This window comes from Spermophilus citellus, assembly GCF_964194105.1.
Source record: "Spermophilus citellus genome assembly, chromosome: 2".
Classification (NCBI taxonomy): Eukaryota; Metazoa; Chordata; class Mammalia; order Rodentia; family Sciuridae; genus Spermophilus; species Spermophilus citellus.
Genome location: NC_138183.1, coordinates 45,433,182 through 45,456,193, shown reverse-complemented (window position 1 = coordinate 45,456,193; position 23,012 = coordinate 45,433,182). Strand labels below are relative to the sequence as shown.

Genomic DNA, 23,012 nt, shown 5'->3' with positions numbered 1-23,012 from the left:
TCAGCATTAATTGTTCCTGTTAGCAGTAATATCCCCAAATCTTACACATAGTCAGCTGGGTCCCCTGGGGGCCATGTCTTGTGGGGCACTTATTAGACCAGTTTGATTCTTACATGAAGAAAAATGACGGACTTGGAAAATGTCTCCTTGACCCCAAAACCAAAGTTTTGGGTGGCTTCTAGAAGACTTGGTTTCCTATAATCAAAGACATTGTCTAACTTACAAAAAAAAAAAAAAAAAACAAAAGCAAAAAAAAAAAAAAAAGAAATGAGGATATTAGAGACTCTAAGGTACTGTTGGTGGGAAAAGACTCTGGAACAACCTTTCCTGGAAGGAGAAAGAGAAATTGACATAATCTATCGGTGTGTAAAGTACACATGCATTACTCTTTGATTCAGCAATCATTCACCTAACAATTTATCCTATGAAAATTTCTGCAAAAATGGACAATTCTACATGAAAAGTGTGAAGCACTGTTGGCAGGAATGAGAAATCAGCAACAACCCAAATCAATAGGGAAATGGCTAAATAAATTATGATACATTCCTCCAGTGGTGTACACTGTAGCTGTTAAAATGAAATATATCTATATTTTCATGACAAGAAATGTGCAAGATGTCCTGAATCAGTGAAAAAAAAAACAAAGAAAAGAAATTGCAAGACAGCATAAGCCTATTTTGTTTAAAATACAGTAATAATAATAATGTTTATATATGATTAAGAAAAAACCTTGGAAAACTTATTCCAAATTATATTCTTAGAGTGCTATGAAAAGGCTTTCACATTTTATTATATGCAATACCTTTTCATTTAAATATTATAAATGAACATGCATTACTTTAGTAATTACAAAACAAAAAACAAATTGTGTATTTTTAAATCTAAGCTACTAAACGAAGAAAAGCAAAATATAGGACCAAGCCTGCCTTGGTGGAAGTGATGATTCTAGTCTCCAAGGCCTTTGACCTTTAGCCAGAGAACTGGCCATGCCCCATAATTCTGTTAGCTAACCTGATAGGTCTGACTGATGGTCAATGGGACAGGAGAATATCAAGAATGGTCTTTCTTTTCTTTTTTCAAAATGAACAAAGGCCTAATATACAACCTGGCTGTGAAATATGTAATTGGAAAAAGTATTTCCCCTTGGTTAAAGAAGTGACCTCCAATGGGCAATAATTCCTTTAGATTGAACATTTTGTTACAATTGTCCACAGAAACTTAAAGAGGTTATTTCCTTGATCTGCAGGGCATTCATTTTCTACTATAAGCATCCCACAGTGTAATGTATATACCCTACATATAGAAGATTAATAGCGTTTCTTTAGTGCTTTTCCACTGAACTTCTTGATACAAGTGGTGTTCGTGAAAATGATTTGGTCTGCATCACTCTTGAGCCCAAGCATTCAAGCATTCCTAGCCATTCTCTCTCATTTCCATCACTGTCACATATTATTTTTTTAAATCCCTATCCACTTATAATTGTAAAGAAAAATGAAAATAAAAGATATTTCCCACCTATAAAATTGGTGAAGACTGAGGAAATGGACAAACATCGAGGTTTGGTAAGTGCACTTATGCATTGTTCAGACATGTAGATCAGTACACTTGTTCTACCAGATAGTTTGGCAACGTGTATAAGAATGGAAAATTTGAGTCCTTTGGACCCAACCACCTTGCACAGGAGAAAGACATACGTTAGGTGAAAATGTAGAAACAACCAGTACAATCATCAATGCAGAACAGGTTAAAATGGTAGGATATTCAGACAACAGAAGATTGGTACTGAGACATAAGTGGGTAGGATAATGTCCCCTTAAGATTTATGTCTACCTGAAACCTCAGATTGTGACCTTATTTGCGAATAATATTTTCAGATGTACTTAAAAGTCTCAAGACAAAATCATCCTAGGCCTAGAGTGGGCAGTAAATCCAAAGACTGGTATCTTTATTTTAAAAAGATGAGAATAGAGAGAGACACAGAAACATGCAGGGAAGTCCATGTGGACAGAGGCAGAGATGGAAACAATATAACTACAAGAACCCACAAGAATGCTGGCATCACAAGAGGCAAGGAGAGCTGGCATGGAATAGATTCTGCTGTGGAGCCACCATAAAGAATCAACCTTGTCAACACTTGACTTCAGACTGTTTTCCTCCTGATTATGAAAGAATACATTTTTGATTGTTTAAGTCACTCACCACGTGATTATTTGTTACAGCAGACCCTAGGAAAGTAAAACAAATATGGTGCCCGGCATTTGTTTTCAAATTACCCAGTGATGAGGTGGGATGGGGTGAAATCAGAGGGAAACATAACTAGAAAAAAAATTAGATAACAGGAACAGAGGGGTATACAGTATTATGAATGCTTTTGTATATAATTGAAATTTTTCATAATAAAATGAAAAAAGAAATACTATGTACATAGAAATATATCTATGACTATATTATTCAGTTGAACAAAATAGGTCACAAAACTTGTTAATATATTATGATTTATCCTACAGAGATTTCTGGAGGGATGTGTATCAAATTTTAGATCTAATCATTTCTAGGTAGTATGATTTGAGTTGACTTCTTTTTCATATCTCTTCATATTTTGGAATGTTTTATAGTAAGCATGATTAGTTTTATTTTAAAATGCTAACCTATTTTCAATAATAAGAATAATGAGAATAATAATGACCCTTTCTAATTTATACCATGACAAAAAATTAACTTCTTTACCCTTGCCATGCCTGGGGTAAAGGGATAGTTCTATCCCCTTTTTAAAGAAGATGTAGGCTCAGGAAGATAACTACCTATTGGGATTAGAATGTGTTCCCTCAAAATAATTTGTTGGTAGCTTAATCCCCAACACAACCACATTAGGAGATGGCACCTAATGTAAGGAATCTCAGTCATGACAGGTCCACCCTCATGGATTCATTAAGCCAACTATTAAAGGGCTTGAATCTTCCAGTTGGATATCGCTTGATCTTTCTTGCCATGTGGTGTATTCTGCCATGTTATAATACAGCAAGGAGGCCCGAGCCATATGCCAGCACCTTGATATTGAACTTCCTAACCTCCACAGCTATGAAAAACAAACCTCTTTTCATTATAAATTACCTAGGCTCAAGTATCCTATTATAGTAGAAGAGAATGGACTATCACACCTTCCTAACATCACCAAGAATTTTGGATCAGAATTCCAAATTAAGCCCCAGGTTTGCCAAAAGTAAGCTAGTATCACTGTGAGCTGTGACCTTCTCACTTTCAGCCAGGGACTTTAAGAAGTTTGATCCCAGTTAAGAAATCAACAGATTCTGGCTCAATAGTAAGACATTTGCCCAGCCTCTGGCTGTAAAGAAGATAATTCAAGGTCCATGTTGTCTGTCTCCACATGTTTTTTTAAATATATATATATATATATATATATATATATATATATATATATATATATATATATTTATTTTTTAGTTATAGGTGGACACATATCTTTATTTTTATGTGGTGCTGAGGATCGAAGCCAGCGCCTCATGCGTCCTAGGCAAGCGCTCTACCTCTGAGCCACAATCCCAGCCCCTCCACATGCTTTGAGAGAGCCAAACTTTACTACAGTGCATTTAAGTAATGTCAGGGGAAGAAATTATATTCAGGAGGTTCTCTTCCCTCTAAACTCCCTCATTTCTCCCAGCCAAGCCTTAGGGATTTAAGGGAAAAAAAATCTAAAGAGGGTTTAAATTCTAATGGATAAAAGAAAACACTAGTAAGAACAGCAAATTCACAACATACTTGCTCTCCACTCCCAGGTCTGTGACACCATCAATTGACCCTGGCATTTTTTCAGACTGGAAATTGGATGACAATCTGCTTGAGATCTGCTTCCCATAGAGCTGGTTCAGAAGACAAAGCCTCTAGCTCCAATTCTGGTTCAAATTCTGACCAAAGGCCAAAGGAGCAGGTGGCTGGCAAAATGGCAAAGTAGAAGTGAGGGGAATCTTGGAAAAGGAACAATAATGTCATCTGGGAGTTTGGGATTAAATAAAACCTCACCATCGCCACACATTTCATTTAGTCTTTACTAGCACCTACTATGTGTGGGTTCTAATGATACAAGGAAAACTCAAACATAGTCTCTGCCCTTGAGGAGTCTCTAGGAGAAGATTAATGAATTGCTCTGGAAATTAGGAAGGTAGGCTTCAGAAAGACTCTAATACAAGTTTCTGTCAGGGACTCCCTCTCCTTGCGTACAATTGCACCAGTCCAAACACAGACTCTGGGCTTTGATTTCATGCAACTACAACCCAGGGACTACTCCAGCCAAATGTGCAGGCTTTTTTCTTTGCTTCATCCAGAAACACAAAAAAATGCAGGAAATCCAAAAGTGCTGCTTCTCTACTGATTACTACTATCGTTTGTTGAACAAGTGACATGCGTGTTTCCTTTACAATCCCTAATCCTTATGGTAACTGACAAGACAGGTATTATTTTCTTCATTTTACTCACAAGGAAAATGGAGTTCTGAGGGGTAAAGTAACATGGCCAGGAAACAGACTTTACAGGGTAGAAATGAGATTCAAATGCAGATCCCCTGGGAGTCTCTGCATTGCACAACACCACAAAGCCTCAGAAAAAGGGATCTGTGTGAGTTCTGTGAACAGGTTCGCTATGTGTATGTCTATATGTATCTACATGGGCATGTGCCCTGCATAGGCCAAAAACCGTGATTACTGAGGACATCTGCATTCCTGCAAATTACCAGACCTAAATAGTAATGGATGCCATGAGCACTTTGGCTGTAGACATATAAATTGAAGAATGTGGCTATTAAGCATAGGCACATCTCCAATGCCTTTGAGTCAATGACCTTAAACCAGGAAATAATTTTTTATTGTACTCCTTCTCCAGTGTTTGTACAGCAACCAAAATCCTAATCCTCTTTTTGAAGATGCCAGACTCTTAAGAAAACAGAGTGAGCAGTGTATGAAAAAATCGCAGCTGCAGAAATATCTCCACCACCTCAGTGTTGGGTTTGCTACCACTTTCTTCTAAATTACTGTAGGGTCAAGAGACAGAAAGGAAACAGAACTAAATAGAAGTAGCGAACTTTGGAGGAAGGTCAGATGAGGGTCAAAAGACTTACTTCATCTCTCCAAAGGTCTCTAATAGAGAAAAAGTATCTCAGAAAACTAGACCACTTTGATTCAAAGGTACCAAAATGGGGGTTGGGAGAACTCTTTGTATCAAAAAAAGACCTTTCTTCTCAGAATTAAAATTTCAGATTAGGTAATTACCCAAGATTAAAACACACAATTTTTGCAGTTTATTTTATTTATTTTTTTTTTGTATTGCCAACATGTTCCAATGTTCATGTCGAAGCCAAAGATTAAACATCCTTATATTTTGTTGTGATTTTACTGCCAAATGCAAATGTCTAACTGTAAGTAAGTCATTACTCTCCCGCTGTTGTGGTCTGATTAATTCTCACAATATTAGCCAGCAATTCATTTTATCCCTTGGTGTCACAAGTCCAGTTGAAGGAGATAAGTGGCTGATAAAAGATCTCTGAGAACAGTTATAAATGATTCACTTTAAAAGAATAATAAAGCAGCCACCGGATAAGTGCAGCAGAGTAAACCTTCCATACATTGCACAAAACTAATTTAGTTAAAAACTTCAGCAAATTATAGTCAATAATCTTCACTGTCACCCCGCTGTTCACAAAACTTTTGAGAGGAAACTTAATGCTGAAATGCAAATATTTAATTAGATTTTAATGGTGAGGTTTATTTTTCCTAAATCTGGTCATCTGTCTCAATTAGATTCTCCATTTTTTACAGTTAACCAGGAATTGTCATTCCCATGGGCTTTGGTGATGTTTTCTCTTTCCTAAATCCTGTTTAGCATTCGTTTTTTTGTGGTTTTTTTTCAAAAGTGCTGCTCTTGAGGAAAGGGTTTGGTTTGTTCTCTTCTCTTTTGTAAAAAATAAACATTTGGCAAAAAAAAAAAAGTATATGTTCTGAGCAATGCTTTAAAAGCTAATTGTCCTTATGTCCTAATAACAGAGAATCTTCAGTAGCTAAACAATTAATTGTCTTTTTTCTACTTCACTGCACAGGGGCAATTAACATACATTTTTATTTATTTAACACCCAATTAAAGGAGTTCTGTATATACTTGAAAATCCTAAAGCTATATTTCTTTCAAATGTATTTTGTAGTTTCCATTTTACATTCATTTGCAGAAATCAGTGAAACACGACTGTTCATGTTCCTTTCTCCAAAACTAATATCAAAGTCTGTCTTTCCTTCTGTTAAACATAAAACCCTTCAGAACTGGTGGGGGCAGGTGGTGGTGAACCTGTGTTCCTGAGCTCCTCTTTGTTCCAGTCTTCAAGCTAAGCACCCTGCCTCAGATCCACTCTTCTATGCTGGGCTTTGTTAGCAAGCAGCTTCTCCTCTGCCAGCTGCTTTGCTAGAGTCTGCCAACAGGGGGCACTAAGGGAGAACGGAGGGAAAGGGGAGGAAGAAGGGACTTGCTGGTTTTCAGGGCTCCCTGTACCTTTGAGCATCAGTCACCCCAACAACACTGCTTCACCCTGACAGCAGCCATCTGCTCCAGCAGTGGCAACTGATTCCAGTTTGCAGTTACCCCAGCACCAACAACAACAGCCTCAACCCATACTCATAGCCACTAACACCAGCAAGCAGTGTACTGCTCCAGAGCCCTGGGTTCCAGCTCAAAGGGCCCTCCTTCAAGCTTCTAGGTAATTTGATAATTCTAACCTCCTTCTTTTGTTCCCTGTTTGAGTTTTCCATCATTGCACCCAAAATACCTAGGAAGAACAATTTAAAAGGAAGGAAAGCTGGGTTGTGACTCAGTGGTGGAGCACTTGCCTAGCATGTGTGAGGCCACCATGGGTTCGATCCTCAGCACCACATATAAGTAACTTAAATAAAGGTATTGTAAAAAATAAATAAATAAAAGAAGGCAAAGCTCATTTTTGCTCAAAATTTCAGAGCTTTGAATCTGTGAAGGGTTGGCTCCATTGCTCTGGGCCTGAAATCAGGCAGATCATCATGGCAGAAGGGAACAGTGGAGGGAAGCTTAGCTTTTGGCAACTGTGAAGGAGAGTGTGAGGGTGGGGAAGAGGCCAGAGAGAGCATCTCCAGTGGCTTACTTCCTCCAACTATGTCCAACCTCCCAGTTATCCATTCAGCCAGCAATAGATTAGTCTACCAATAAGTTCAGAGCCCTCATGATCTAATCACTTCCCCAAAGCCCCATCTTTGGCCCCTTTGGGGCCATTCCACATCCAAATCAGAACATTCACCAACCCAGTGACAGGTCACTCCTTACTTGCTACCTCTGTGATATTTCAATGTTCACTTTTTTTTTTTTTTTTTTTTTTTTGCACTTTCAGTTCTCAAACACTTTTGGTGGGATAAATGGGGCTGCAGTTTGCTGGGGATGGAACCAGGGCCTTTTGTGTGTGAGGCACATGCTTTACCACTGAGCTATACCACAAGCCACCTTGAACACCTTTAATATTCAATTCCATAAAATTAACTGCTGTGGTTTCAGTGTCCTGGCTAGATCATGACTGCTACACCCTTACTCATTTGCACATAAATAGACCTGGGTTGGAATACCAGTCCTACCTCTAAGCTATGTGACCTTTACCAATTCCTTAAAATTTCTGAGTTTTCAACTGTCCTTACTGGGGAAAAAAATGGGTATAATATCTTCGAATTGTCAGGATTGATCAGGTAATGGAGGTCAAGTGACTTATACACCATAATGGCTAATAAACTTGACTACTCTCCCCTTTGCCTTCTGTAGGTTTGTGTTCTTCCATTCACAGTAGAGCTATGCTCTCTCCTTTCTGAAAATAAGAGCGTTCTTTCTCCCTCTTGAGAGCTTGTACTGTATGGGTGTAGGTCTTTGTTTTTTCTGTTTGTTTGGGTTTTTTTGGTACAGGGGATTGAACTCAGGAGCACTCAATCACCAAGCCACATCCCCAGCCCTGTTTTGTATTTTATTCAGAGACAGGGTCTCACTGAGTCGCTTAGTGCCTCACTTCTGCTGAGGCTGGCTTTGAACTCTGGATCCTCCTGCCTCAGCCTCCCAAACCGCTGGGATTACAGGAGTGCACCACTGAGCCCCCGCACCAGTATAGTTCTAAAGCCATCCTGGTTAACTCTTCCATGATGCCTGAATCCCAGGGGCACTCCTCGTCATGCCCAGTCAGTGCCTTTTCATGCTAACCATATTCTTTCCCATTGCTTTCAGATAGCCTATCTTCTCTTCTAGTTATTTTGCCATGAGGCATTTTTTTTTAAAACATTCCTGCATCTCTTATTTTCTTCCTACATGGGCTCTGGAGCTGTCATTTCTTCCGTCCTTCCTACCTCCCACATGACTTCACCTGCAGACCCCACTCCTCACTCCCATTTCCCCACTTCCTGGAAATTTCACACCTTGGTAAAATAATTCCACATCGAGTCATACATGTCTTTTATAAACATCAGATTCCTCTCTGCCCCCTCACCTTCCCTTTGAAAAGTGTCAGGAGTTTGGTTCATAATAGGCCCTTGATAAATATTCGCTAAGTGAAAACAATGAAATGAAATCTCCATTAATCCCAACCATCAATCTTTTCTGTTTCACCTTTTCCAAAACCTTTGGCTTTTACCTTTTGAAAGCTGCTATTTCCTCACTCTGAGCAATAAAGAATAAACTTGTGTCATATTCCCCTCTGTTCTCCTCTCTCCATTAATATTATTATACAAAAACAAAACTTCAAAGACACAAAGAGATATAAGGTATTCAAAGATATAAGGAACTGTCCTGATGTCCAATCCTCTTTTATTCAAAAGCACTCTACTTTCAATTTTTTGTGTGATCTATTGTTTAGTAAGGCTCTTAGGCACAATCTGCATGGAAAAGCCATATAAATTATTGGCATCCAGTTATAGCTTTTATAGTTGTTTGTATGTGTGCACATAAAAACACATGTGTAAGATATTTGGTGACTTTGCCTGATTTTTTATAAAATTGATTAATTTATTTCTATCTATCTTACTACTACTAAGGTTTTGAGGCAGATGGACACTGTTACAAATGGACATTCTTTCCATCTGATTACCTCTTTAATGGCTCAGTGTGGCTTATTCCATTTACTGTGGGTAGGTCATACTGAACTGAAAGTGTCATAGTTTACCAAATGAGTATTCTATATTAATATTCTAAGAGAATGCTATAACTTCTCTGGTTCCTTGTGTTTCACCCTCAGTCCCTTTTCTTCAACAAAATAGAATTCTTATATCATGGATTTATCATTTGTTCTTTTCCACAGAATCCTGTTTTTTACCTTAGGCAGGGAATTCCCCAGACATGCAATGAATTAGGTACTGACTTTAATGGTTTCAAGATATAAACAAGACAAGTAAAACCATTTGGGTAGCATCTTTCCTTCACCATCACTTTATGGAAGATAAAAATCGAGTCCCAGAGAGCAGATACAAGCTGGCCAAATGACAAAGTGGGAATGACAGGGCTGGGAAGAAGTTTAGATTCCCTCAATCTCAAGCGAATGTTCTTTCTCTTTATATTTAATCTTGTTACTTCTTTGGAAACCCCTAAAATTTCTTTCAAATCTTTAATATCTAGAGAGAACTATTTCATTATTTCTAATCTCTTTTCATTCTCCTTCAATGTGTGATTTTTCTTTTTCTTTCCACCTCATTTTGTATAAATAAAAATGTGAACATATCAGTGATTCCTATTCTGTCCCAAATTGCACAGCTTTATTAATTGGGAGGCAACTCGGTAAAGGGGAGAAAACAAAGATCCTAAAAAGGTTCAAACATGGGGCTTCCATTTCAAAATGGTGGGCTCAATATATTGGATATTCCCTCTCTCTTTACAAATCAAAATATTTAAATGCTTTTTGTTGTTGTTGTTTGATTGTTTGTTTGTTTGTTTGTTTTTGTGGTATTGGGGATTTAACCCAGGAGTACTTTACCACTGAGCTACATCTCTACCCCTTTTTTGAAATTATTTTTTTTATTTTGAGAGAGGGTCTCACTAAGTTGCCCAAGCTGGCCTCAAACTTGCATCCTTCTGCCTTGGCCTCCCAAGTTTCTGGGATTGCAGGCGAGTGCCACTACATCCAGTTACAATGGTTTTTAAATGAATAGAGTATGTGTGTAGAAAGTAAATTCTAGTAAATCACAAACATCTAGAAAATCCTTGAAATATTTATAGCTTCTTGGAAGCAACTTAGAAATTCTGCATACCCATTAGAATACTTCATTAATCACCTCATGACTAAACCACAGCACTTGACTTTAAGCTTAGAGATACAGGGAGTGAGAAAGTTGCAATATTTATATATTATTTCATTTAATCTTCAAAATAACTCTATAAATTTGGTATTGCTATGCCCACTTTGCAGATGCAAGATTGAATTCTGAAGAAGTTTAGTAACCTCACTGTGGCATCCTGTCTCCTCAGAGACAAAATAGGAAAAGAAACACACGTGTTGCTGGCTCTAAAGCCTGAGCAGTTTCCAGTACACCAACGTGTCTCCCCACAGAGGGGAAGGGCAGGCTCTTATTTAGCACACTACCATATGACAAAACTATTAATGGCAGTGCAGTAGTTTGGTTTGCTTTAAGAATTTTTGAGGAAGAACATAAACAAAGATGTCTAATCCCATTTCCAAAAAAGAAACCTGAGGAATGTGGAGGATAAATCGGTTGCTTGGGGTAACAAAAAGCACAAACTCCATCTAAGTATAGAAGTCATGACATCATCAGTTAATGGCCACTATACTCAGTCTCTCTCTTGATCCTAATTTGAACGTAGGATAGGTTTTCGGGTGGTCAGGGATTAAATGGCAGCAATGTAGCTCTGGAACCAACATAAGAGAAAATCCAGGATGCTGTTCACGTTAGTACATGTTCTGAGTCTCAAATATAAGCTACCCTTTTTTAAATTTTTTTTCCTTGAAAGCTTAAAATCATCACTGAGAGAATTATAACAAGTTTCACAGCAAAGCAGACCAAGAGGTACAGGTGCCAGAAATTCTTCTATTTCCACAGAAATCTCAGCACCCTCCACAGGGGTTGCCTGTGTGGCATTAACAGCTGACTCAGAGATCTTACAGGCAGATCTTCAAGAGCAAGAGCTCCTGGGAGATTTCTACCAGCAGTTTTTTGTTTTGTTTTGTTTTGTTTATTTGTTTTGTGCATACTGGGAATTGAACCCAGGACCTCACACACTAGGCAAGTGCTCTACTACTGAACAACATTCCCAGGCCTTTTCATTTTTTTTTTTTTTTTTGAAGCAGGGTCTCTGTAAGTCTCCCAGGCTGACCTTGAATTTGTGGCTTTCTGGCCTCAGCCTCCCAAGTAGCTAAGATTACAGGCCACAGTGTAGGCTCAGTCAGCAGTCTTTGATCCCTATATAGTTCATCCTGTGAGCATGACTTGATGAAGGAGCAACAGAGTCTTGTTTTAGGTCTCCCTTCAGGGAGAAAGCTCAAAAACACAGAGAAAAGAAGAAAGAAATATTTATTAAGTGTCTGCTATGTGTTGGACCCAGTGTCAACTGTTTTAACTATTGTATCACATTTGATCTACATGAAAACTCTATGAGGTAAGTTGAATATCTCCTTTTGACAGGTGATAAAACTGAAAATTATTAAGAAACTTGCTCAAATTCACACAGTTAATAAGGTCATGGAACTAAGATTAAAACATGGGTTTTTTGAACAATGAGATTCATAGTCTTCTCATTAAATTATCATCTAAAAAATAGAAAAATTATAGAAAAGTTTTCTAACAACAGTCCATTCAATGGATCATCCTATCTATGGACCTGAATATAAACAAAAGCAGTATTAAGTAACTATTTTTATTCTTTAGCTATCCCTGATGGGAAATACTTTGATACAAAATGTCTTTTTGTCTTTTGGGGGGAAATTCTGTCTAAATGTAGAAAATATTGCACCATTACCTAGCAAATTGTTCTCTTACGTACTGTAGTTTGTCATCTGTAGACAGTGTCAGAGATTGATATTTGAGGCATTATGCTTATGAGATTTAATTTTTAATGATGCAAACATTATGCACAATATAGTATCATTTCTCTCCTAAACTCAGAATCTGATAGCTAATAATTATTCCTTACTTAGTTTGCTAACGCTCCATGATATTAATTAGTATGCAACTAGAGTCAGAAAAGTGACTCTCAAAATGGCCTTTACAGATTCTGTGCTCATTTTCTTCCAATAAGTTCAAGATTAAAATCATTGGGTACACGCATCAACAACTTTTCCCTGACAGACTCTCCTACAAACAAGATATAATGTCTAGAAAAGTGAGTTGGTGCCCTTTAAGCTTCCTGCATGTGCAAAGAACTCTGAAGTTGTATTAGTTAGCATAATACTAGCCACTGTAACAATAAGCCACCAAATTAATGACTTTCTATAAAAGAGAGAAATGAACCTCAATTTATTTACATGTCAATCCCATGCAGGTATTCCCAGTCAACAAAGGGCTTTTTTTCCACAGCGGTAATTTAGAGACTTAAACTTCTTCCAATTTATGGTATTGCCATTCCCTAGGGATTTAGAATCCTCTAACTCACAGGATATGTGTGTGTGTGTGTGTGTGTGTGTGTGTGTGTGTGTGTGTGTGTGTGATGTTCATGAGAAACATTTACAATTAATACTATATATATATATATATATATATATATATATATTACTAAGCATAATACCCATCTCACAGGGACCTTGGGAAGATTAAAAGTCACATATTTATGCATGTATTTATGCAGCATAAATACATAAATATAATTTTAATCTTCACAATAACACTGTGAGGTAGATATTGTTATTATTTTTACATTTTGCAACTGAGGAACCTAAGCTAAAACGAACTATTGAAACTTGCCTAAAATCTAAAATCACTGTATTAGTTTCTTCTGGCTGCTGTAACAAATTATCACAAACTTGGTGAGTTAAAAACAAAAAAAAAATCAAGATAATTTTCTATAATCTTTGAGTATTAGTAAATCAATAACATTAGAGTGCTGGTATAGCATAAGATTCTATAGGTTCCATGACACCACTCAAAGAAACAAACCATCTTTCTTCCTGTGTCCCTGAAAAGAGCAGTAAAATGACTAATGGATGAGTCAAGGAAAGATGTAGAAAAACAGTAAAAGGTGAACAAGTTAGAAATTTGTAATTGCCACTGGATAATAGAATATTTATTTTATATAAATTATGCCATCCATAAAAAGTAATTTTCACTATATTGAGAAATAGAAGAAATAAGGAACAAAATCTTTGTCAAGTTACCTCAGGGGAGAAGCTATAGATGATCTGTGAAATGGGCAAGCATGTGTGTATGTGTGCTTTTAAGCTTTCAGATGGAGTAGGCATTGCTTTTGTAAATATATATGCAAAGGAAAGGAAATCAGTATATCAAAAAGACATCTGAACTCCCATGTTTACTACAACATTGTTCACTATTGTCAACATGGAAACAACCTAAGTATCTATCAACAGATGAATGGATGAAGAAAGCATGGTATATATGCACAGTGGAATATTATCAGTTACAAAAAGAACGAAATCCTGTCATTTGTCATAACCTGGATGGAACTGGAAGACATTGTGTTAAGTGAAATAAGCCAGGCACAGAAAAACAAATACTGCATGTCCTCATTTACATGTACAAGCTAAAAAAGTGATCTTATTGAAGCAGAACAGTGATTATTAGAGGCTGGGGATGTGGGAGACAGAGAGGATGGTTAATGAGTAAAAGGGTGCTCTGAATCACTTTTTCTGTTCATAAATTTCCAAAGAAGTAACCTGAATTTCTTAAATATCACCATCAAATGATTTCCAAAAGATAAAAATGAATTCATTTGCTGACCACATTTTATTATTGCTTAGTACAAGTGACCCACCCTGCATCTACCACACAGGGTATAGTGAGAGGTCTTGGTATACCACACTTGAAGAGCTCCCTGAGCTGTTATAACCTTATGTCCCAGTGTGCTCCATGCCAGCTCCATGGTACACTGGTCATGTCAGTAGCTACTTATACAACAGACAGGCATTGTAGCCACATTGTCCCCATAGCATTGAAATCCTGGGGAATAAAGAAATGAAACCAGAGCTCTGAAATCATGTCTCCTGGAAATTCATTTCCAAGAATGCATTTTTGAGTAATTTTGAGTCAACAAGGACATAACAAAGGCCATGATTTTTCTAATCAGATAAATTTAGAATTGAAGCTTAGCTCTGAGATGTTAGAACCTGATTCATGTACACAAACCTCTCTTAACCTCAAATTCCTCACCTGTAAACTAACGCAACCTACTTCATCAGGCTATTATATGGGTCAATGAGAAAATGTACCACATACCACAAGACTCTCTGGCACTGTCAAGTGCACAGTAAATATCACTTCTTTCTTTTCTCTTTTTTTCCTGTATTAGGCTTTGTTTGGATTCTCTTCTTTATCAAAGAAATTGAGTTTAATGTTTTCGTCCCCTGACCTCTTTTGGATTTCATTACTTTTTTTTTTTTAACTTGCTATCTTGCCTGGGCAGGTCTTTAACTCCTGAGCTCAAGCGGTCATCGTGCTTCAGCCTCTTGAGTGGCTGGGACTATAAACACAGACCAACAGTGCAACTTTTTTTTTTCTAATTCCCTCTCTTTCATATCTACTTTCCCACAAAGAATCAGTAAAGCAAAGGAAGGAGAAGGAGAAGGAATGAAAGGATCACTTTGCCTGTATCACTGCTATGTCCAAACTTCCATGGAGAGTTCTGGATGACCCCTGGAATCAACACCAGTATCCACCCTTTCCTAATTTGGAGTGTGCTTGCAAATTCACCTATGAGAGGAGCTCTGTAAATTTTATTCCTCCTGTAATCAAGATCATTTGCATAACAATTACAGCTACCAGGAGACATTTGACTCTGCAACATGCACTATGTGCAAATCTTTGCAATGGAGAATCACTTTTGCAGGTGATGGAGAGGAGAAGGTGGGGGAGTTGGTCATTTGCCATAATGACTTTTTCATGATAAGCAGCAGGCATCTATGATTATTTCCAAAGGCAGTGAATAGGTTTAAAGTTTTACATTATTGGACTTTAATTAGGAGTCTAGTTTGCATACATTTTAAATGTTAATCACTGTTCAGTGAGCCAGTGAACTCAGATAGGTCACCCACAACCCACTCACTCTAGAAAGAACATATCCTCTTCTTGTTGAGATGTAAAGTACTGTGAGACAGTGGCACAAGATCCTGTTTCTCTAAAGAGAATGGCAAAGGACAGGCAGAGTTCAGAATGATGACTGGAAATCTTCAGACTTGCGGATCTCACTACACTTAGCTGAATTCTTATGACACTCCTCCCTGTGATGTATGTTGCCTATGATAATGTGTACAACTTGTGTAGCCTATTTAAGTCACTGATTCTGAAGACTATTTGGGAACCTCCAGGCACAATTTGAGACCCAGTGGCAAACACAAAAGTGGAATATTTTGGGCTTAAAATTAGTTTGAACTGGATTTGACCAGGCCATTTCTATAGGGAACTCTAAACATGGCTCATAGCCCAGTCTTGCCTCCCAATAAAATGGTAAAACCAATACAAAAACTGTCTTTTCTTGGGTAAAATAGTACAATTTTTCTGGTAAAAAAATATCTTTTTAAAAATAATATTGGTTCCTAGTAGATGGAGTCATTGCACTGTTGTTTAAAGTAAGTTCTTAGTAAAATTTTACTTTTTTCCTAACTTTAGGGGGAAAAAACCAAATTCCTGGTAAGCAGGTGGAATTCTCATATCTGAAAATGCTGTGCTGGTGCACCCCTATCCTGATGATCGTCCCGCAAGCAACCCCATTGTCTAGGTCTGCTCAAGATCCACACCCTGACTTTGACTCTGATGGTTTATGATCTTTCATTTCTGTCCAAGACAATGCTAAAAGTCAATATTCTTCATTTCATAGCTCTTCTTTTGATGAGAAAGGACAAACACTTGGCAAAAAAAAAAAAAGTACACAAGGTACTTGAAGACAGAAATTATTTTCTCAAAGTGTTTTAATCATGCTGTTGAAAACCACTTCCTCAGTGGCCTAATCACACAAGTCATAGTAAAAGGTTAAAGATGAAATTCAATTGTGCCAAATTGCTTGTGATGGTTTCTCAGTAATGGATTACTTTCTATAAAAGGTGAAGTCATTCTGCTACCCATTGGTATGCTTAGGTGGTCTTTGGATTGTAACTTCACATCTCCTAAGCAAGTAATGTGCATGAATGTTTGGTTTGGAGAGGAGCATGTTTAATTTCTATCAAGATTTGATTCAAACCTACACAGTGGAAAGATCTTCAATGAAATATAATTTTGTACCCTTAGTACCAGGGGGCGGCAGCCAGATTTTGTAAGAGGAAAATAACGACACACTAATTATATGACTCCCTCTTTGATAAACTATTAAATGCCATCTAACGCAATTTTATTTCTCTATTGGAGTGAGTGGGTACTGGGAATTGAACACAGGGGCACTTGACCACTGAGCCACATCCCCAGCCATATTTTGTATTTTATTTAGAGACTGGGTTTCACTGAGTTTCTCAGTGCCTCACTCTTGCTGAGGCTAGCTTTGAACTCTTGATTTTCCTGCCTCAGCCTCCAGACACTAGGATTACAGGCATGCAGGGTAACCAGATACTAAGCATTATAGCTGGAAAAATTCCTCTATGATTTATTTAATAAGATGGCACATTAAAGGCTATATTGCAATGATTCTTGGGTGTATGTGTGTGTATGTGTGTGTGTTGTGTTGTCTGTGTGTGTGTGAGTGTGTGTGTATGTGTGTGTATGTGTATGTGTGTGTGTGTGTGAGACTGGGGATTGAACTCAGGGCCTCACACATGCTAGGCAAGTGCTCTGCCATTGAGCTCCACCCCAACTTGCAATGACTCTTAGTAAAAACTTCAGAAAGATGCTGAAATAGGAAAAGTCCTGGTCTTGAGTAACAGGAGAACAAGGGCCTATTTTCCCTTTGGCAGCTTAAATGTTACCTGATTCCCCTGAGCCTTGCTTTCTTCGCCTGAATGAATACCCATTTGCCCTGAAATAACCTTTTTATCTCTGTTTAGCAAGCATTTATTTTGTGCCAAGTATCATATGCAAAATATGTCATAAATATCATTTCACCTAATCCCTGCAATAATGCTAGGAGGTAGGTACTGTTATTGACCCTATTTTACAGATGAGAAAATTGAATCCTAGAGAATTTAAGTAGGTCAGAACTAAAATATGGGAGGTCAGATTTAAACCTAAATCTAGCTAATTCTTAACCTACTACTACATTCTACACTAATAAATATCACAGTCTTTTCCCAGGAAACAATACTTAATTTGAACTAATCTAAGTTGTATAAAATGGGGAAACCTACGCACACAAACAGCCCAGAACCCCTTCCCTTTTTCAGTGACATATGACCTGCTACAGGCAATGCCTATCCCCAGTTGTCTCATCTAGGAGTAGCTTAAAGGAAGAAAATTTGAAACACATAAAGAGGAGGATGAAGCTTCACCCAGGCTAAAAGGGCACTCACTCTAGGCAGGCAAGGCTTTACAGAAACAAAGTCTTCATTATTAGTCAATACTTATTGAAGACCTAATACACGGACATGTTTGTGACTAAATAGCCTGAGATGCAATCTCTGACAATGTGGAGAATGAGGAAAAGGAAATGGAAGCTTATAACACTTCCATATATTAATATGATGAGCTTTCATATATTAATATGCCATTTTTACTGCCAAAATACTGATTTTTACACTATTTTATAGGGAGAAACAGGTTCAGAGTTGGGATTAAAAATTAGATGTCTATTTTTTTCTGTTAATTGTCTTCCTTTATTATATTGTGTTTCCTTTTTTAATTAATTTTTTTCTTTATATATGACAGTGGAATGCATTACAATTCTTATTACACATAAAGAGCACAATTTTTCATATCTCTGATTGTATACAAAGTATATTCACACCAATTTGTGTCTTCATACCTGTACTTTGGATAATAATGTCCATCACATTCCACCATCATTTCTAACTCCATGTCCCCTCCCTTACCCTCCCGCCGCTCTGCCCCATCTAGAGTTCATCTATTCCTCCCATGCTCCCCCCTTCCTACTCCACTATGAATCAGCCTCCTTATATCAGAGAAAACATTTGGCATTTGGTTTTTTGGGATGGGCTAACTTCACTTAGCATTATCTTCTTTAAGTCCATCCCTTTACCTGCAAATGCCATGATTTTATTCTCTTTTATTGCTGAGTAATATTCCATTGTGTATATATGCCACATTTTTAATCCATTTATCTATTGAAGGGCATCTAATTCACAGTTTAGCTAATGTGAATTGTGCTGCTATAAACATTGGTGTGGCTGTGTCCCTAAAGTATGCTGTTTTTAAGCCCTTTGGATATAGACTGAGGAGAGGGATAGCTGGGTCAAATGGTGGTTCCATTCCCAATTTTCCAAGTAATCTCCATATTGCTTTCCATTTGGCTGCACCACTTTGCAGTCCCACTAGCAATGTATGAGTGTACCTTTTTCCCCACATCCTCGCCAACACTTATTATTGTTTGTCTTCATAATAACTGCCATTCTAACTGTAGTGAGATGAAATCTTAGAGTAGTTTTGATTTGCATTTCTCTAATTGCTAGCAATGAGGAACATTTTTTTCATATATTTGTTGATTGATTGTATATCATCTTCTGAGAAATGTCTGTTCAGGTCCTTGTCCCATTTATTGATTGAGTTATTCGTCTTTTGGGTGCTTAGCTTTTTGAGTTCTTTATATACCCTAGAGATTGGTGCTCTATCTGATGTGTGAGAGGTAAAAATTTGCTCCCAAGATGTAGGCTCTCTATTCACCTCACAGATTGTTTCTTTTGCTGAGAAGAAACTTTTTAGTTTGATTTCATCTCATTTATAGATTCTTGATTTTAATTCTTGCACCAAAGGAGTCTTATTAAGGAAGTTGGAGCCTAATCCCACATGATGAAGATTAGGGTCTACTTTTCCTTCTATTAGATGCAGGGTCTCTGGTTGTATTCCCAAGTCCTTGATAAATTTTGAGTTGAGTTTTGTGCATGGTGAGAGATAGGGGTTTAATTTCATTTTGTTGCATATGGATTTCCCATTTTTCCAGCACCATTTGTTGACGAGGCTATCTTTTCTCCAATGTATATTCTTGGCACCTTTATCTAATATAAGATAATTGTAGTTTTGTGGGTTAGTCTCCATGTCCTCTATTCTCTACAATTGTTCTATCAGTCTGCTTTGGTGCCAATACCATGCTGTTTTTTTTTTTTTTTCCTATTGCTCTGTAGTATAGTTTAATGTCTGGTATAGTGATACCACCTGCTTCACTCTTCCTGCTAAGGATTGCTTTAGCTATTCTGGGTCTCTTATTTCCCCAGATGAATTTCATGACTGTTTTTTCTATTTCTATGAGGAATGTCATTGGGATTTTGATCGGAATTGCACTAAATCTGTATAGTGCTTTTAGTAGTATGGTCACTTTGATAATATTAATTCTGCCATCCAAGAACAAGGGAGATCTTTCCATTTTCTAAGGACTTCTTTAATTTCTTTATTTAGCATTCTTTAGTTTTCATTGTAGAGATCTTTCACCTCTTTCGTTGAGTTGATTCTCAAGTATCTTTTTTTTTTGAGGCTATTATAAATGGGGTAGTTTTTCTCGTTTCCCTTTCAGAGGATTTGTCACTGATATACAGAAATGCATTTGATTTATGACTGTTGATTTTATATCCTGCTGCTTTGCTGAATTCATTTACTAGTTCAAGAAGTTTTCTGGTGGAAATTTTAGGGTCTTCTAGGTATAGAATCATATCATCAGCAAATAGTGCCAAAAAAATTAGATGTCTCTTTGTATCTGATTCCAAACCCTACTATTCCTGTTCCCAGGCCTCCATTATCATAGTTCTGGAAGGAATTTGAGAAATTAACTCAATCTCCTTACTTACATTTAGCCAGCTTGTTCAAGGTCACATAATCCACAGAAGAATGGGCCAGATTTCTGGTCTTTCACCAGGCCCCTTCATGTGATATCACCCTGCACTTCCCAAAACAAAACATACTTACAGGGTTCCAGGGAAACCCAATTACTTCTTCCCAAAGCACATTCAAGTTCCTCTGAGTTAACAGGTTGGTCTTTCAGGTTTTACTTCCATTTTCATGTTCTTCATTGGTTAATGGATTGGTTTCTCATTTCAATGGATTTTCAATTTGTACCTCATCTCCTTACAGTCATTTAGAGGAAAATTAGCTGCCATTTATTAAGCACCAACTATATGCTTTGCAAATATATTCTCTTGCCCTGACACCCCTGCACCAAAGATATCAAATTTCTCTATTTCTATAGGGGAAGCCATGGTTTCTGCAATCACACAGTAAGGACCTCTCCCTCTTGGCCATTCCAGCTTTCCTTCCAGTAAGCCCTACAGCCTGCAGCACAGTTCTCTGAGCAGGTCTATTGTCTACATGCTTTTGTTCTCCACAGGATTACTCATTGCAAAGAAAGAGTGTAAATTAGTGTGCACAAATGATCAAATCAAAGCTGTTTTGTATTGGCTAAGACAGATAAAGCTAAAAAAGAAAAGGGCTTCTGAGTCCCTGAAATTGTATATAAGCAGCAAGCTGCTATTTAGCAAAAGGAGGCCATCAGGGCAGTTGTTATTCTGTGCAGAGCAGAGCTATGTTATCAAAATGTTTTTAGTATTTTCTCACTTAATTTCAACTAAAAAATGAGAATTGTGTTTACAAGAACTTACTGTAAATGACAGATGCAACATACTTCCTTGATTTTAGACAAGGATTTATTTCATTCCTTGTGGCGTTAAGCAACGAGCTTCCTCATCTGTGTTACATTTCAGAGGACCCAAAATTCCAGCTAATGTATCACATTTCTATTACCAATCAAGACATGGAGCTAAAACTATTCAGTCTGTCTGTCCACCTTAGACTAGCCATATAAATTCCAAATGGGAATGTGTCAGGTGGCTTATTTTCACACCTGACCTGCTTCCATTTCCTTTCCTCTTTGCTCCCACTAGTCCTCATGCATCCAGGCTCCTCTGTGGCCAAATATCTGCTAATCCACCAGACTTCTCACCAGAATCTCAACTTATTTTCTAAAGGTGTGTTTCATTGTCCCCATTTCAGAGAGAAAGTGCATAAAGCAGAGTTTCTTTAATTTTCCCCAATCCATCTAACCCAACAGGCAATGAATATTCATTAAATACCCAGCCTGTGTGCATTAGGAATTGTAAGTGATATTAAATCACAAAAGGGAGATATCTTGGCCCTCAAGGGACTTCAAATCTACCAGCTAATCCTACTGGATGAACTGATTTCTAGCTGACCTTTAACTCTCCTACAAAGATATGAAATGAACTATGTTCTTCTAAAAGGGAGACTTCATTCAACAAAAAGACTCACTGCTCATTCTCTCTGTGTGTGCTTTAAGTGCACTCAACTTTTGAGAAAAGTATTTTTTACTTTCACAAGAGTAGAAGTAGCTTGGTCATTGTTTTTCTGTTTTCCAACAGGAAGAATTAATATTTTATGAGATGAATTCTTAAATTTATTTGCTTTTAAGAGAAAGAAATGGCCTTGAAAACAGGCCATTTATTTATTGTGAACTTTTGTTAAAGGGCTTCAAGAATGATCATTCCCTTTTCCTTTTCTCATGGCCTCTCTCTTTTTAATAGGATTTAAAAAATATTCGCTAAAATGGGTGTTTGTTTTATAGACTATCAATTTAATGTGACCATTTCCAAATAAACTATAAAAACTACAAACTATTATCACAATCAATGTGATATCAAGAAACAAAAATGAGATCTAATTATACTTTACTGTAGTCATATATCCCCTTAATAACATTCATAAGTTACCAGTTACATAATTAAATGCCAGAGGTGTTATCAAAGATGCATTTTAAGGTCTAATTAACTGATAATAATTATGGTTCAATGCTAAGTCTACATGATAATTAGGAAGACATTAGCAGAGGAAAGTCTGCTAATCTGAAAATTATGAAGCTATTTTCCACCTGTTGCTGCATGGATAGAGTTTTATGTCCAAAGAAAGGGCTTCAGCTTCTCAGCTCAGACTCAGAAAATAAAGATGTAGCCTGATGTGCAGCTGGAATTAAATGGAAACTATAACTCCTGGACTTTTTTAATTTTTATTTTTAATTATGGCAACATACACATAACATAAAAAATGCCATCTACGCATTTTTAAGTTTACAGTTCTGTGACAGTAAGTATATTCAGTTACTTACTGAATCAGTATTCAGAACTTTTTTAATCCCAAAAAAACTGAAATTGTGTTTATTATTAAACAACTCCACATTCCCTCTTCCCCAACCCCCAACAACCACCATTCTACTTTCTATTAGTTTGACTAATCTGAGGACCTCATACAAGTAGAATCATACTGTATTTGTCTTTTTGACTGACTTATTTGAATTACCATAATGTCTCAAGTTTCATCCCTGTTATGGCATTTATCAGGATTTTCTTCCTTTTTAAGGCTGTACAGTATTCCTTTATGTATATATAGCACATTTTGTTTATTAACCCATAAATGGGCATTTGGGTTTTTTTAAGTATTTTAATTATTTTTAGTCGTGGGTGAACACGATAAATACCTTTATTTTATTTTTATGTGGTCCTGAGTATCGAACCCAGTGCCTTACACATGATAGGTGAACGCTCTAACACTGAGCCACAACCCCAGCCCCTGGGCATTTGGTTTGCTTTCACTTCTTGCCTATTGGTAATAATGCAGCTTTTAATACAGGTGTGTAATTGTATTATGGTTTTTTTTTTTTGTTTGTTTTATTTTTGCAGTGCTGGGTATTGAACCAAGGTCTTGCAC

The 23,012-nt window shown here is 37.1% G+C and overlaps 1 protein-coding gene across 3 annotated transcripts in view; it reads right to left on the bottom strand.

The window, feature by feature from the left end:
• CAAP1 (caspase activity and apoptosis inhibitor 1) overlaps positions 1-23,012 on the bottom strand; it is a 460,161-nt gene that overhangs the window by 310,726 nt on the left and 126,423 nt on the right. The window lies entirely within an intron of this gene.